This window comes from Python bivittatus, unplaced genomic scaffold, assembly GCF_059951505.1.
Source record: "Python bivittatus isolate LINGU-HERP-01145 unplaced genomic scaffold, Pbiv_v1 ctg000020_np1212, whole genome shotgun sequence".
Taxonomy (NCBI): domain Eukaryota; kingdom Metazoa; phylum Chordata; class Lepidosauria; order Squamata; family Pythonidae; genus Python; species Python bivittatus.
Window position 1 is genome coordinate 65,820,542 of NW_028277030.1, and position 17,917 is coordinate 65,838,458.

At 37.6% G+C, this 17,917-nt stretch overlaps 1 protein-coding gene across 3 annotated transcripts in view; it reads left to right on the forward strand.

Moving 5' to 3' along the window:
* NKAIN2 (sodium/potassium transporting ATPase interacting 2) overlaps positions 1-17,917 on the forward strand; it is a 585,360-nt gene that overhangs the window by 308,297 nt on the left and 259,146 nt on the right. The window lies entirely within an intron of this gene.

The window sequence follows — 17,917 nt, forward strand, 5'->3', positions numbered from 1 at the left end:
CAACCCGATATAATCCCTATTTATACATACAATCCCTATTTGTATATATATATTTTTATGCCACCTTTATTTTGAACAACTCAAGGTGGTGTTCGTAGTCCTCTCTTCTCCTTTTTTCCCGCACAACAACCTCCCTGTGAGGCAGGTTGGGCTGAGAAAGAGTGACTGGCCCAAAGTCATCCAGCCAGCTGCCATGCCTATGGAGCAGGGGTTCTCAAAGTACGGCCCACAGGCTGGATATGGCCCCCCAGGGTCATTTATCCAGCCCGCCCGCCTGATTGGCCACCACTGCTGTCTGTCAGAAGCGGAAGTGTCGGGGCTGTGTCGGGAGCTGCAGGCGATGCACGAGGAGGGAGATCGCAGAGCCGGACTATTCTACCTGACAGGTATGCCGGGTCCGGCGGCTCTCCTCCTCTCCTCATGTTTTTTTCAAACGATAGTCCGGCCCCCCAATATTCTGAGGGACTGTGAACTGGCCCCCTGTTTAAAAAGTTTGTGGACCCCTGCTATGGAGGATTAGAAGTCAACTGTGTATTTACACAGATCTATCAATAGATATCTAAAAGTTTCTGACTTCCTATAAATGCATATTTTATAGATAAGCTTTATGCTTTTCCCATATGCAATCTTAGTGTTTCCAGCAACAATTATAACTTATGGGACTGCTCTAAATAGTAATAGTGTAGAATGGCCTTTCCCAACCTAGTGCCCTCAAGGCATTAGTTATGGTATTCACAGGTATGAAATTAATGGGATCACAATTCCCAGCCACCATGGCCAACATAGCTGGAAAACACCATGTTGGAGAAAATTGGTATAGATGGTTGTAACCCCAGGGAGGAAGCATTTTCCTGAATAATGTTCATACATATGAAGTACTGTGTCCTACATCTTCCATCTATAAAGAAGAGTTGAAACCACTGGCTCTAAAACTCAGTGCATTTTACTATCTGTCTCTTCAAAATAATGTCCAATTAAAATATCTGTTTTAGAAGCATCTATTCAGACAAGGATGCTTGGAAAAGGTGTTCATGGTTTCTGGTGCAAATTAACCAGATTTGTATTTCTTGGGCGAATGTACGCTTCCATTCCAGACATGGCAGCCAGAGTACTGGTGAGGCAACCTACCACTGCAGAATAACACATTTGAAGGTCATTGCACTGGCTTCTCATTAGCTTCCAGGCCCAATTCAAAATGCTAGTTATTACCCATAAGCTCTATATGGCATAGTGTTATGTTAATTCTGCTGGTCTGGTTTGGACAACACAAGAAGGCTTGCTGGGAGTCCCTTCTTGTGAGGCTCATGGAACCTGGATGAGTCCCGGTATTATAGATTGTATCAGCCCCAGAGGTTCAGAAGGCACCTTGCATTCTTGTATTTAGGAAGATCAGAAAGCTGTCCTTTTTCTATACCTTTTAGCTGCTGCTGATTGGAGGGGTTCCTCTATTCAAATATATATTTTTTGTTGCATCTTTATTATTTTGTTATCTGTATATCCTTGGTTTGTTTTACTCTGATGTGTGCCACACAGAGTCCTAAGATTGTGGTTGTTCAGAAATAATGTAAAGAAGAAAACCAACAGTTTTAGTTATCTACTAATGCTTTGCTGCCCAAATGTTTCAATACAGTTTTCAACTTTATAACAAATTGTCAAATTAATCAGAAATGCATTTTTGAGGAAAAAAATATAATGTATATTTTGAGGGAAAATATACAGGCAGTCCTTGCTTAATGACCATCAGTTTAACTATAGTTTGACAACCTTGAAAAGGATGCTTTACAGCCTGTAAAGCACTTCCAGCCATTGTAAAATGTCATGCCGCCCCCCCCTCACGTGGCTGCATTTTGGGTGCTTGGCAACCAGCTCACATTTACGACCAGTTTCCAAGTGCCCCACGATCATGTGATCGCCATTTGCAATCTTCTCTGCTGGCTTCCCCAGAAAGTCAGTGCAGGGAAGGTTGCAAGCAGAAGGGATGGAGGGAAACCTCTCAGCAGTGTGCAGGAACAAAGCTCAATTCCTGAAGGTTTGAGCTGTCTTCCTCCAGCCCCATGAAAGATTTCTCCTCTATCCATGGAGGGGAGGGCAAACCCTTCACCGGGCTTTAGGAACATTTGACAGCAAAAAGGATGCCTGCCAGGAGGATTTCAGCTCCACGCAGAACTGAAACCATCTGGCAGGTAGCCCTTTCAGTCTCAAAGTTTTGTAGTCATTGAGCAAAGCAGTCATGTGGGTGTCTCACTTAATGACCACTTCACTCAACGATTGAGATTCCAGTCCCAATTGTGGTTGTTAGGCAAGGACTATCTGTAATTAAGAATGAGTAATGAAATGATTGATTATGTGCCATCAAGTCATTGTTGACTTAGCAACCATATAGATAGATTTTCTCCATGAAGTAATGAAATACATATTTTCATTTAATTTTGTGTGTGGTTTAATAATACTTATCATACAGTTCATTAAAAGAATAGAACAGACAAGGTTGGATACATAGGAAAATGATAGAGATTGAAAACAGAGTGATCCATCTGTTCTTATTCAGACCATGTGGATAAGGTACACAGTGATACGCAAAACAGAAGTGGATTCCAAAATGCCTGAAAAATGCCTATCGGCATTCCAGCACGTTTTGGATTAAGTCCTTTGTCAAGGGGATTACAAATTAAGAATTTTTTTATTAAAATGTTTGATTATACTGCAAATTAAATATTTTTGCTTTTATTTTGGAGCCCATCTTCTCCACTTTTGTTTCTACTTTTGCTCAGGAAATGTTTGTGTGAATTGCTTCAAAGCCACATAGAATTCATGCTTTTTCTGTTTACCTTGTTTCATAGAAATAGGTCTCCAGGTTACCTAATTTTTCACCATATTACTGGAGAAGAGTTTATCTTTCTCATGAAAGTGGACTCTTGGAAAAACACAGTAGAAATTTTAAAAAGTTACTGTTTTAACCTGAGTATTTTCTTTTCTAACATGACAAAGAATCACTATTATTTCTGATTAATAGAGAATGAAATAAACCAGCAATTGCTCCATTTTGATCAGCCTCCAACTCTGAGGCTGTGCACAAGATACACCATTATATGGAGGCTATTTTAAATTACTGGGCTTTTTTAAGTACTCTGCAGAATAAAGCTTTTGGGTGAATTGGCTTTCAGAAATCAGATATTTTCTCTCTCTGACATTGCAAATCTTTATAAATCGGTGTGCGTGTGTGTGTGACCTGTGATGGTATGGGAGAAATAAAATGAACTGATTTGTGTGGTGAGCTAATCCATACAAACAGTGCAGACCTTGGAGGCTGCCAGCATGGGGAGACCCAGCATTCGTGTGGTGACCACATAATGGGCAATGCTTCTAAAGCATTTGTGTATTGTCTAGAATCTTGCCTGTGTAACAGTATGAAAGAGACACTAGATAGAGCATGAATTGGTTGTGGTTCCTGCAGGGAATCGAGAGGTAGTTAAGAGCCTCATCTGTTGCTTCAGGCTTGAAAAAAAGAATTACTAGCAACTGCACATTTTCTGTAAAATCCTTTTACAAATAAAAAACATGTCTAAAAGTTTGATTTGAAAGCAGGCTCTGTTAGATTTAGTAAAATGTAATTCAATTAGCATGGGATATTCTAGTCCCATGTTTAAGTGAGTTTGAGGAGCTTCTATTTTCCCATCACTGTTGATTCTGTTTTGATGCCCTCAAACTGTGAGCTTTGTAATGAACCGGGAGGAAATTTCCTACTGTGTGGTGTTCACTTCAATAGTCTTCTGTGTCACACTTATCTAGTACAGTTTTGAAGGTGCTGTGATACATCTGTATCATGTGCTGCTCATTTGTTCCAAATGCTATTACTAATACATCCCAACTCATAGAAAGTATAAGCTTTGAGTCAGGTGGTGATAGAAGTAGTCGCAGAAAAAGCACTTTGATCCAACTGCAGACCACCAACTTTTTGATAATAAACTTGATTAATAAATTTGTTATATGAAAATTGTAAATCTGTTCCATTTTTTAACACGATTCAAGTATAAATTTAATCAGTTTGCATTATCAGGAATATTTGGAATGTAGACATAGTGTGATGGATACTTTCACAGAATAGCCAAGATCAGTTAACCCACATTTCACAGAAGTAACTGTGACAGTACTTGTCTAAGAACCTGAAAAGATAACAGATAGCAAAAAAGGATTATGACTTATGAACAATAAGACACATTCCTTCTTATTAAAGTTCACACCCAACACACACACTCTTTGTCTTGATATGCAGAGCATGCAGAACCCAATATTCACTTTACCCAATGACCAGTTTATATATTTGATTACAGTATACCACGTGAGCCTTATTAAAGATCGCACACTCTAAAAACAACTCATTGACTGTTTTTTTAACAGAAGGTTCAAGCAGTCTTGACACGATCAAGTGAGATTTGAGGTTGTCCCACTGATTTTCTTCCTTTTTTTTTTTTTGCATTATTTGAATGCTTTGCTAAAAATAAATATGACAGCATAGTTAATGGCACTCATGGGTATTCTTTCTTCAAGGAAAAGAATATTGAACCTTGTTTTAAAAGGCTATTGCATTGAATTAGCTGTAAATAGAGAATAAAAAGTGACCTTGGGGAAACTCTGGGCCATTCCTATGTTACACTAGGGACACAGTTCAGATTGTAAACCATGAGAGATAATCTTGCACAAAATGATTTTAGGAATCGGTATGTTAAAAATATAGCTTAATAATTGCTCAACTGGGAATATATTGTTTTCTCGGTATGTAATATATACCTTTCTTCCATACGAAAAGCTATTTCACCAGAGAAGGAAGTAGTTATGAGTCTTATTTTCCTCTTGCTTATCTACAACTGATTTTCTGTCATTACTTGCCCTATCAGGATACCATTTTCCAAGCTATTGCTCTATTCCCTGTGAGAAAGTTTACTAATGGCTCTTTCCCCTCTACCCATGTCACAAAGGTCATGACATTTTTTACAACAGCTCTTTACTGAAGTCAAAGAGCCCTGATAACGATAATGGGGTTTTCAGAATGATGAGATTAGCAGCTCCTGCCAGTGGACAACTATGCAGAGCTGGTCTCATTGCATTAGAACCTGAGATAGATAAATAATGTGAAGTTTGGCAGTGGACTCATTTTGGGCCATTGTGTCACTGTTAATGTCTTCCCCACGATACCGTAGCTTTCATAGTTTATCAGAATTATTACGAGCAGTTGCCAGGTAACAAAAAGGACAAAAGTTACATTTTAGAAAGCTGCCCTATGTATGGAATATTTTCTGTTGGGAGTACAAATTACATAGAGCTCATGCTATTACGCAGATGCTTTTAAATAATGTTATGCTGGCAAGAAAAATTATGTTATATGCTTTCGTAGTAGAGATTGATTACTTTCTTTTTAGAAATTAAGGCATAATTTACTTCACATTCACAGTCTTTCAGGTCACTGGAAGTGCATCTGGTGCCCTTGCTTCAAAGAACCACTAAGTAGCACAGAATGTTTGCATGAAATTTTAATTTTTCAATTATCACCTTGAAATAAGGTGACTTAGAAATACTGGCAGAGGAGGAAGATTGGATGGTGGTATCCTGGAGTACAAGGTTAAATAAAATATGTCCTTTCATTTCACTTTCACAATAAACTTTGCCCTGGAATCAAGAGCAATACTATATAAACTTCAAAAACGGCTTTCAAGAGCACAGAGGCATGAATGTAGTCTCTGTCTGCAACTCTTTAAAGCAGCTGTGCCTTTTCCCAGGATCACCTGGTAGCCGCAGAGGGCAGCAACTTTGGGGAATGAATCCAAGGAGCTGCACAGCCTTGCAGTATAAAAGAGGTGAGGGCAGAGCTTTGACTTTAAAAGTCTTCAAGGTTGATGAGTAATTATTTTTCAAAATGTTGAATGTCATAGCTAAGGATGGATACATGAGTGCTGAGGGTGCACATCACCTTAAAAAAAGCATAGGTTTTAATAGGGTATAGGGCCTAAATGGGTTGGTTTTCTTGCTTATTTTTGAATCTGGATTCTGCCCCCCCCCCTTTCAGTTTAAGGAACTTTGTACAGAATATTCTTTAAAAAAAAAAGAAGTTAGGATATATTAAAAGCATAAATTATTTTACTTTTCATACAAAATTGAGTATATAGAATATTCTTATTATATTATTGTATAATTTTTTTTATGGTTGGTTGCTGTTCTGGTGGTTTTGCTAGTTAATATAAGTAGTTTATTTTGGAGACTTGAAGAAATTGAAATAATTTGCAAGTCCAAACTTACATACAAACTGGTTTAGAGAGATAGTAGTAGTGGTAGAGGAGTGCTCCATCAGATAGAAAATCTGCTTGAAAGAGAGGGAGAAAAAAATATATATTCCTGTTGATCTATTAAAGTTCTTCAATTATTTGAATGTTTTAAAGAATGTGATGTGTTACCTTCCAGAGCAATTTTATGATCTGTGTTGTTTAGCATGAGATAACTTTACTTCCTCTACGGTTCAAATTTGTACATGTTGTTTGACTTGGTATTTTGCTCGATTTGAAATTATCATTGAATTTTTGCAAGTGTAGCACTTTTAAAAACTTGTCTAGGTTGGTTTTATCTGTACACTAAGGATATATAGAGACAACAATCTGGTTTGTGCGTCCAGTCTGATTTGATAGCTGGATCTGGAATGAGATTTGGAAAAAACAGACTGTTCTTTCATAGGTTGGCATGAGAAAAACACAATTATATTTATATTTGTTCTCTTACAAATGAAATTTGCAAAAAAGCTAAAATGTTATAAAGGGGAAAAGATTCCAACCATAATAGAAATCAGTGTTTTTAGGCTACAATCCTTTAAAATCTGTTTCATTTGTTTGCTTTTAGTTTGTTTTTAAAGCCCAGAATTTAGCTTTGTTCCTGGAACATTTATCTTTTTATCTCTCAAGTCTGAGTTACAAGAAGGTTCATTTCACTTTGCCAACAGATGGAATGAATACAGGGTGTCCTTGTGCCCTTGTGCAAAATGCTATAGAGGCATTATATTGCCTGCCCGAATGATCTGTCCTAAATATTCATTTGCCAACCCAGGATCTTTAAATATCCAAAAGACCATCATCCATGCAGAAGAGAGAGATGGAGAACCTACTGTATTTGGATGCTTCGCAGAATTTTCAGTAATTCAAAAAACTAGACCAAAATTAAATTACAGGAGGAAGATAAGAAATTGAATGCAGTCTGAAAGGACTTAATTTATTGTATATGTTAGACTTACATTTATTTTTCTTTCTCCCTATTTTTCACATCATGCTATCTGCTGCAGTGGAAATCCTTATTTTCAGTACATCTCAAAACTAATGTCTATGATTAGGCTTTCTAATTAAACTTAGCGATACTTTATCTGTAGGTCCATGTGTTTACTTTCATCTTCCTTTCCTTATCGACATAGTGCTAATGACTCAGTTTCATAATGAAAATGAAAAATTACATGTTAGAGTCTATAAACATTAGGCATGGAAGACCTTACAGATACCTAAAGTAACATTTTAGCTGCATGGTATTACATTTTCAACCATGAGTCAGTTAAATTAGATATTTCAAAAGGATATTTAATATACCAGTTAAAACATTATATTATGTCATAACATGTAAAAGGTAAGACATTTTTTAATGTGACATTTCAGCAATTTTTTCATTGTGTTTTTCCTGCCATATTAGCTACTTGAGTGATTTGGCCTTAGAGATATATTGGCCCCTTACTACTTTATATCTATCAGAGAAATAATTTATAATGGAGTGGTTAGCAGTTAAATTTCAGTGTTGCATGTATTCTAATAAGGTACCTGCAGGATATTTAATTTTGAACATATTAACTTCCATGGATATTGGTTTAGCAGATGTTCTGTTAAGATAACTGAGAAATTAAATTACTTTTCTTCTCAAAGCATCCAGTTAACTTTGTAGGTAAATGCCTTTGAGCATGAAATCTGACCAGGTTGGGTTTTTTTTTTTTTTTTTTTTGACAAATAGCTATCAAAATGTTTTAAGTAAATGACTTCATTTTATTTTTCCAACTTCTATTACTTAGGGAAGATTTGACATGGTTGATCATATATCTAACAAATGAAAATTGAAAATGGAGCTGGCATCCAACAGTGTAGGCTATACTGAAGATAGTTTCATGGGTAGATACTATTAAGCATGCTTGTGGTTCCAGATAAATTAGTTTGCAGGGTTTTTTTTTTTAACCTCAGCATTATACCAGCTAGAATGGATATGACTGCAAAATTAAATTCTGTATTGCTGTAGAAACAGTGTATTTGGGTAAGCTTTCATGAACACTTTCATTTTTTCTACTCTCAGCTAATAATTCATATGATAATAAGAAGTTAAAGGTGATAGAATAGAGGGAAACTATATTCATAGTACATTAGAAATATATGAGTGTCCAGCAGACTGTAGTAGATCTGGCTAAACTTTATTTGAGAGAGAGAGAGGGAAAGACGGAGTGTACTACCCAAATCTTAGGGCAACTCATAAAAACTAAAATAAAAAAAGAGGAAATTATCTCATGTTGGATGTATATTGCAACATCAACTGTACTGACCAAAACATAACATCTTTAGTCCTGCTTAACTGCAATCCCCAGATTTCAGCCAGGTATGTAGACAGGATTGAAACACTTCAGATTAGGTATGTAAAGGGAATAGCAAATGGCCTTGAAGGTGAGGAGGAAAAACCGCTACCAAAGCAATGGTCAGATAAGAGGGGCTTGAGCCCAGACCAAGAAAATAATGTGAGAAAACATCTCAGACAAGCCCCTCCCTAGTTCACACAAAAATAAAGTTGGGGGGGAGCATATTCAGACTTGCAAGATTCTGTTACCATAGCTGTTACAATAAAAGTAGTCCTGACCTATATGGCATTGGTTTCTTATTCTGGTCTTCCTTATATGGCTGACAATGTCCTCAGAAGGCTCTGCATGTTTCTTTTTCATAAGGTGAGGCACTGTAATGGTATGTGGGAATGACCTTGAGAGACAAGGGGAAGAGATGCTCCCTAGGGTACAATCAGATAAAAAGGGAGGAGCCTGCAACTGCATAACAGGAACAGAAAGAAACTTAGAAAGGATCCGCCCTAACTTATTAGGCTGTAAAAAGAGATAGCGGGAGATTTGTACTTTCAGACTTGCAAGATTGATGTCAGCTTCCCAGGTAGACCAGGTAGGAAACACAAGATGAGCTAATACTACTTTATTGTAAGGCTACATTAACAGAATCCTGCAAGGTTGTTGTTGTTGTTTTTTTGATTTTTTTAAAATTATCCCACCTTTATTATTTTCATAAATAACTGAAGATGGCAAACATGCCTAATACTCCTTCCTCCTCCTATTTTCCCCACAACAACCCAATGAGGTGAGCTGGGCTGAGAGAGAGTGACTGGCCCAAAGTCACCCAGTTGGCTTTCATGCCTCAGGTGGGACTAGAACTCACAGTCTCCTGGATTCTAGTCTGGTGCCTTAACCACTAGACCAAACTGGCCCTAGATCAAACTGTCTAAATTCTTGATGAATTTAACTGAGCCAGTTAAACTCATCAAGAGATGCTAGGGGAGTCAGACTCATTGGGCAGAAGTTAAGCTTTAGCCAGAGATTAAAGATCAACATCTGAGCACCAGTCTCCACTTTGGGTGGTGCAACTTATGGACAAAAAGTGACCTTAGAGATGGACTTGGAATCTGAAGCGTGTCCTCAGGAATTTAGATAGCACTGTTTCTAATGGAGAAAGATTGGAGTAAGGTTTTTATCTGACATCCATATAGAAATTGAGCTACCGGTTTAGCGTCAAACAGTTTAATAGCAGCAAGTGCAAAACTGCCTCATATGAAGTGCAATAATTTTTAATATATTTGCAGTGCTTCTCTGTGCTGCTGGTGTTGCATTCCTATGTACATTTGTATTGCTTCTTTGCACAACCAAGCACATTTATTTATTCGTTCGTTCATTTAAACCATTTATAGTGTACTGCTATTTTAAGAGTACTTTATTGACTATCTGCAGGAAGATTAATTTCTTAAAGTTCCAGAATTGCCACAGAAATTGAGCTTTGTCTCGAACACATTCATATTTCAGTAAATGACACTTGGGTCCTCTTTTTCCCCCTCTGTGGCTTGTTTTGTTACATTATGATGAAGAGGTAGCTAAGATTCCATTATGTGATGTCTTACCCCATCCTACCTTTGTGCGTTCAGACCTAGAGACCAGTGTGCTCCTTTCAAAATCTGCTGCTGCAATTTCAGTGGGATTAATTTACGGTGCATGCTATCTGTTCAGGAGTCAATTGCAAGAGTATAGCATTATATTCCATTACCAAGGAACCACAAACACTTCTTCAAAAAGAAATTGGATTTTGTGTTTATGGGGTAGGACTTGATTGATTAAGTAACCCTATGAGTTGAACAGAAGTGTAGATGACTGTTGATTTCATACTAAGAGTTAGCTCTTCAACAAGGAACAGTATAACAAAGCCCCTCTCTCCTAAAATAGCTAGCTAATTTGAGCAATTCTATGATCTGTACTTTTATTTACCTGACTTTGCTCAGTGGTAAGTTTGCTCACATGCTGAGATCTATCCCAATAGGAAAATACATAGTAGACAAGTGGTGGGGCAGAGGTGAATAATTAATCTGTGACTGTAGTTCCTTCAATCTGTTAAGACAGCTTTCATCCCCACCGGCAAAACTGTGAAAACAAGTAATAAAAATAAAATACATACATAATAGAGACTGGCCAACATAACAGTACTACAACGAAGGTGACACCCTTGTTTCCCTGCAAATAATATTTGCTGTTGATCTTGCAACAAATCCATGAAAGAACATGCAACACAAATGCAAACTTACCCATTCCTCAGCCAAATTTCCTCTGTCTCTCCAAAGTGATTCTTACACTTGCCCTTGCTCTCTTCTCTAAATCATGCTATTATTTTTTACCCAAGAATACTCAATTCAGCTGAAATTCTACCCTCAAACTTAGGTCTTTAATGGAGCACCTTTTGGAAGTGTCAGCATGCATATCTATAAAATCAGCCATCAGTTTTCCTTTTTTCCAGAGGAAGACTTATATTTGGATTATAACATCACGGGAGCTTATCTCCCCCTGTTACAGTTCATCCAGATCTTTTGTGTTATTTATGCTCCTGATTGTCAAGAGTGGTTGGTAGCCCCTAGACAGTGTTGGCTGAGCTGGGTGAGGCCTGGTTATTACTTGAATGGGAAACCACCAAGAAATCAGTGCGGTAGTTCATGATACATCCTGGATGAAGACAGTGGCAAACAATCTCCATATTGTTGCCAAGAATACCATGAGCTGAGCACAACTTGATTTGACCTCTACCTTTTTAGTTTACCTACTGTGTGGACTTTCTTTGTGGGATTTTTATTATTATTTTTGTAAGCCACCCAGAGCTGTTTGGCATTGGGCAGTACATAAATTTGTTAAATAAACTAACATTACACAGAAAGCGGTTCCATGAAATTAAATAATACTTCTCAGTCAGTCTGTATGAATCAGCGTTCTAGATGGCATGTAAAATTCAAGCTTTTGTGTTTTAACAGTTTCCTGGGATGCAATGCTTTTCTTCCTCTTTTTTTTAAATAAAGGGAAAAGTTGATGGGCTTCCGGTGTAATCAGGCATTTATTTGGAAGGGAGGTTTTGGGGGGAAGTCTTACTAGGTTACTGATTATGATGCTATGTAATTAGTTTTTCTTCATTAGCACATATAGCTTGTTACAGGAATAAGAACATAATGATAATTGCATGGCTCTTGGGTTTTGCACTCTGAAATACCATGAGATATGCAACTGAAGTAATTGGGGTCTGTTACAAGGAATGTTTCTTGGCACAGTTTTACAGTTTTCTTCCCTGCCTAGTGAAATATCACATTCATTTTGCATCTATTAAGAATGAACACAACCCAATGGTTAATGTCCTTATTCAGACGCTTTGAAAAGTATGCAACTTCCACAAGAATTCAGTGGAATATATGGGTCCTACTCATTGTGTCTACATAAATTTGCATGTGCATAAGGAGTGTTTCCAAAAGAAACTTATGCAGGAAGTGGGCTGCACTTGAAATGTTTCTCTGGGCTGCATATAAATGTTATTGGTTTAAAGCTTTGTTGAGTCCCCAAGATAGAAGAGATGTGATAGTTTATTTAGTCAAATTTCTTGGAGTGAAACAGGCCTAGACTTCATTTTTCCCCTGGCTATCTGACATTTAAAGGCTTGCAAAGAATGTGACCTTGCTACTTTTATAGTTATCCAATTAATCAGCCAACTATTTCTTAAACTTCTTTGTTATATCCACTTCCTCTTCCAGAACTTAAAATAACCTGTTTCTGAAATATTCATTATCATAGTTATGGCACATGTTATAATGTATATCTTTCTACTACAGGAATAAAAGTGAAATATCTATAAAATTTAAAGAACTGAGGATCTTATTCCCATTTTGATTCTAATTTTTTTTACTCTTATGTAAGTTCTTTGGTGGTATCTTACTAAAGTGACCTTTTACCTGAGGAATTGTCTAAATATAAAATATACTAACAAAATACTGTACCTAGGGATACCCAGTATTGAAAAAATAAAGATTGGATGGCATTTAAGATGGATTCTCAGCTGGCTTGAAAACTACACTTGAAAAGTTATAATCATCATTTCCTTATCAAACTACAATGAGTATCAGATAAGGTGTCACTCAGTTTAGCCTTGGTATCAGTTCTCTTCAACAATATATTAACAATTTGGATGAAGAATTTGGAGGAAGTATTTTATCAGATTTACATATGATGCAAAATTAAGATGGGACAGTAATATTGCAGGACACAAAATTAAAAGTTATTGCTAGGTTAGAGAAGTGGGTGGAAGATATCAATTAAATTAATAGGTACAAATGCAAATTGTTTGCTAAAAAAAAAGAAATCAAATGTGCAAGTATAGTGTGGGAAATATTAAGGAATACCATGACTTAAATGGATCTTGGAATTATAGTTGATCACAAACCAAATATGTTAACAGTGTTCATGAGGATGCTACAAGACAGTTGAAACACTAGGCTGCTTCCACAGAAGTATATTTTTTCAAAATCATAGTAAATAATTGTCCCACTACATTCTACATTGGTTGAATGTTTCTGGGCAGCAGCTTTAAGAAGGATTTTGGAAAATTGAAACATATATGAAGAAGACAATAAGGATGATTAGTTAACTGGAAACATAAGTTTTATAAGAGGGAGTTGAGTATGTTTGGCCTTGAGAAAAAAAAAAATGACTGGGTATTTAGGGGGATGGGGGAGGAGGACATACAATAGGACTACTCTGGTACTTGAATAGAAGACCATAATCTATTGGCCCAGAGAGGAAGATATGGAACAGGAGGGTAGATTCTAGTTGAAAATTAGGGAAAACTTGACTAAAGTAAGAACAGCTTGATAATGATGCCAATTGCTGAGTAAAGTGGTGAACTCCCCTTCACTGGATAGAGGCAGAACAGCTATCTGTCAAGGATGCGGTAAACGGGATATTTGGTATCCTAACAAGCTCTTCCAATTCTATGACTCCAGGCTTATTTCTAAACAAGCAAATACATTTTATAGATGTATGTATCAGAGCATCTTTGAATTATAAAATGAATTCTAAAATTCATAAGTTATGTTAAGTGAAAAAAACAAGTACTCTTGGTCCCCGGAGTACATCTATTTTGACATTAATAAAACACAGAGTTGATATTTATTATTTCCTGTATTTAATAAGGATAAACAGCATTGAATATTTTAAATCCAGTTAACATGTACTTTTAAACAGTTATTTACAAGAGGTGTTGCTGTCAGCATATAAGGAGCAAGTGGTCCTTGACCAAATCCCTTGATATGTAGGCAATCTAATAAAGTCTGACATGTTGGGTTTTTTTTTTTTTAATGTAAGTAGAAATTATAGTAAATGGAAATCACCAGCAACATTTCCGCATTTTTAGGTGTACTCCAATCGAAGGTAAGCAATTTTGTGCCCCCTTCACAGTGAAATCTGCTAAGTGCTTACTTAGAAGCAAGTTTTCGTGAGTTCAGAAGGACTAACTCACTGATAAGTTATTTGATTGATTGATTGATTGATTGATTGATTGATTATGTGCCATCAAGCCATTGTTGATTCTTAGTGACCGCACAGATAGATTTTCTCGATGATCTGTCTCTAACTTGGTCCTTCAGCTCTTCCAACAGCACCCCCATTGCCACTGTAACTGAATCCATTCATTTTGCTGCTAGTCATCCTCGTCTTCTCTTTATTTCCACTTTTCCCAGCATTACAGCCTTCTCCAGAGAGCTAGGTCTTCACATAATGTGTCTGAAATAGAATAATTTGAGCCTGGTCATTTGTGCCTGGAGTGAGAACTCTGGGTTGATTTGCTCAGTGATCCATTTGTTTGTTTTCTTGGCTGTTGTTTGATGATCCATTTGTTTGGGAAATTAGAGGGATCAGTGATGGGTAAGATAGTTTGAATGTTCCCATGATGATTGTACAACAGATCAGACTGAAAATCTTTGGCTCTGTACTTAACAAGGACAAGCAAAGAGTTTTAAACACTATTAATACATGAAAGTACAAATAAGCTGTAATATTTTGACATTGACTGAGCAGGGGGTTGGACTAAAAGGCCTAAATAGCCCTTTCCAATTCTATGATTCTCTGAATGATTTGGAACTAAATGGACAATCTGAAGCAAAGAATCATACGATCACAATGGTCACAGGGGAGAGGGAACAAAGCTTTTTTTTTTTTAATCAAATTGAAGGAATGATCTAGGGCCTGTCCAATGCCATCCTCAGAGTACCATTGTGCAAATTGAGCTAACACATTTTGGATTTACTTATTTGCTAAGCCATTCTATGGTTTGTTTGATTTTGGCTGAGTGCAACATTTAAACCCAGTCTTTATAGTGTATAAACCTGGTTTAAACTTAAAAATCCAATTTAAACCTAGCTCTTCAACATACAACAAAGAGAGGTGGCACGATGCCTGCCTCAGTTTTCTTGGTACTTGGCCCACCTAATTTAATTTTTTAGATATTTATATTTCTATTTAAAAAAAGAATGACAGCTCACATGCTGGACAGCTAACCATCCGCCATAAGCATAATCTTTTCCTCCAGCAATGCTCTGGGAACCCATATTCTACCCAGGTTTTATAATCCTGCTAGTAGTTTTTAATATTTAGGGTTTCTATTCAGAGAAAATAAAATATAGGTAGCAGCTTTGCTTTGCTTTGCTTTGCGGCTACTTTTAGTCACACCGAGAAAAAAACATTTTGTGAGGGTGTCCATAACATGTTCTCAAAAATCTAAATGTACCCACTGGCCCAAAAATGTTGGGCACCCTGGTTTAATGGGATATGTGAACTCAGCAAATACTTTATTTCTCACAACAGCATTATCAGAGTTGGTTCATTCATGAAACAGTTTTATTCCCCCAGAAATGTATTTTATTCTCCACATAGACAACCTTTAGCAGCAGTAGGGAGGTGTTAGAATTTGGTCAATGATATCTCCTATGGCATTTCAAGTAGCATGTTGTTTGTTCAGGACCATGTCAAACAGAAAGTAACATGGTTTAAGCTTCAAAAGACAATCTGAGTCAGTTTGTTATGGCTCTCCCAGTAAAACAGGGCAAACTAGGTCACCAATTTTGGCAATACAGTGGTACCTCTACTTATGAACTTAATCCGTTCCATGACTCTGTTCGCAAGTCGAGTTGGTCACAAGTCGAAGTAAATTTTCCCATAAGGTTCAATGTAGTTACTGTTAATCCATTCCGGCGTCCGCGGACCACGCGGCAGGGGCGGAAAAATGGCCACGGACCACGTGGAACGGGCGGAAAATGGCCATGGACCACGTGGAATGGGCAGAAAAATGACCACGGACCACATGGAATGGGCAGAAAACGGCCGCGGACCACATGGCAGGGCGGGAAAACGGCCGCGGACCATGTGGAACGGGTGGAAAAATGGCTGCAGACCACGTGGAACGGGCAGAAAATGGCCGCGGACTACGTGGAACAGGCGGAAAATGGCTGCGGATCCCGTTCGTAAGTCGAGGCGAGTTCGTAAGTAGAGGTAAATTTTTGGGGCCGGAGCTGGTCGTATCTCGAAATTTTCATAAGTAGGGGCATTCATAAGTAGAGGTACCACTGTATATACATAGGAAACCTTTCATGCTAGCCAACACCCTATTCAGTGTCACCTGCCCAAGACACTGCACAGCTTCTTCCTTAGCTTATTTTAATGTTTCGCAATTTTGGAGGGAAGGTATAATAATGCCTGTTTTGCAGAGCGAAACTGCCCCTATCATTGGAAGGAAACTGAAACTCTAGCCCACATATTCCTTCAGTGTCTTTTCTACAGCAGCTTATGTCCCACCTTCATAACTCTGCTTCATTTCATTTCATTTCATTTCATTTCATTTCATTTCAATTCATTTCTTCTGAGGATGATTTCATTTGCTTCTTACTTTTAAATCAGAACCCTAACATCTCTAGGAGAGTCATAAAATTTCTTTCCCCCACCGTTGCTATACCCAGGAAATTACTCATTTAATCCTTAGGATCCCACCAATATGTCATTCAATTTACATCCTACCAGTACTGACCCCTCAAAGTGTGTGGGGTACTGACCCCCACAAACATACATGCTCGCTTAGTACCTTAGCATTTAGTAAGCAAGCTTTTCAGTACTTTATTCATAAAGTGGTTTTATAATCCTGCTAGTAGTTTCTAATATTTAGGGTTTCTTTTTATCAGTAGTTTGTAAAATTAGTATTCCATTAATTGCATTAATAGCATTATACTGAACTAATTTTTTTACTTCTATTTATTTTAGAGATGTTTAATTTAACCCTTGTAACCTTTTATAACTTTTATATTGTACAAAATGCTGGTCAGTGACCATAACAATAAAGATTTCCTGAATTTGAATCAGTGCTATTTATAATTTTAGTAGTATTTACAAGCCAATTACTTATTCATGTACTACTGACAAATAATTGGAATTGTAGTTAATAGTTATTTATTTATTTAATGTATATAGCTGCCCATCTCACACTTGTGACCCTGAGCAGTACACACAATTAAAAACAGAAAGCCAAACAATCAACATAATTAAAACAAAACCATTAAAATACAGTTAAAACAGTATCATAACAAAATGGGGAGAGTGCATTCGAAACTTACACACAATACAGCCATTTAATGGGTCTACACTTTCATGGGATCACCAGGCCCAATGGAAGAACCAAGTTTTAAAGGCCTTCCAGAAGGCCAGTAGGGTTTGGGCCAATCTCACATTAGGGGATACGATGTTCCAGAGGGCGAATGTCATGGCAAAACAGGCTGTCCTCCTGGGTCCTGCCAAATGAAGCTCCTTGACCAAGGGACCCGTAACATGCCCCTCCTCCCAGACCTGATGAGACAGGTAGATGTAACTGGGGAGAGTGGTCCTTCAGATACCCTGGCCCCATACCATGTAAGGCTTTAAAAGTCGTAACCAGCACCTGGAATTGGACCCGAAAGCAAACTAGCAACCAGTCCAGCTTGCAAAGCAGAGGTGTGACATGTGCCATTTATAGAAGTATACATAACTACTGCCTGGCATGATATGGTTCATGGGGTCACGAAGAGTTGGACACGACTTAACGGCTGAACAACAACAACAACATAACTGCTGCACTGCTGCATTTTGCACCTGTTGAAGTTTCCAGATACTATTAAAGGGCAGCCCCATATAGTGTGTTACAATAATCCATTCAGGAGGTGACCAGGGCATGAGTGACTGAGAGTAGAGCCTCCCACTGAAGGAACAGGTGCAACTGGTGCA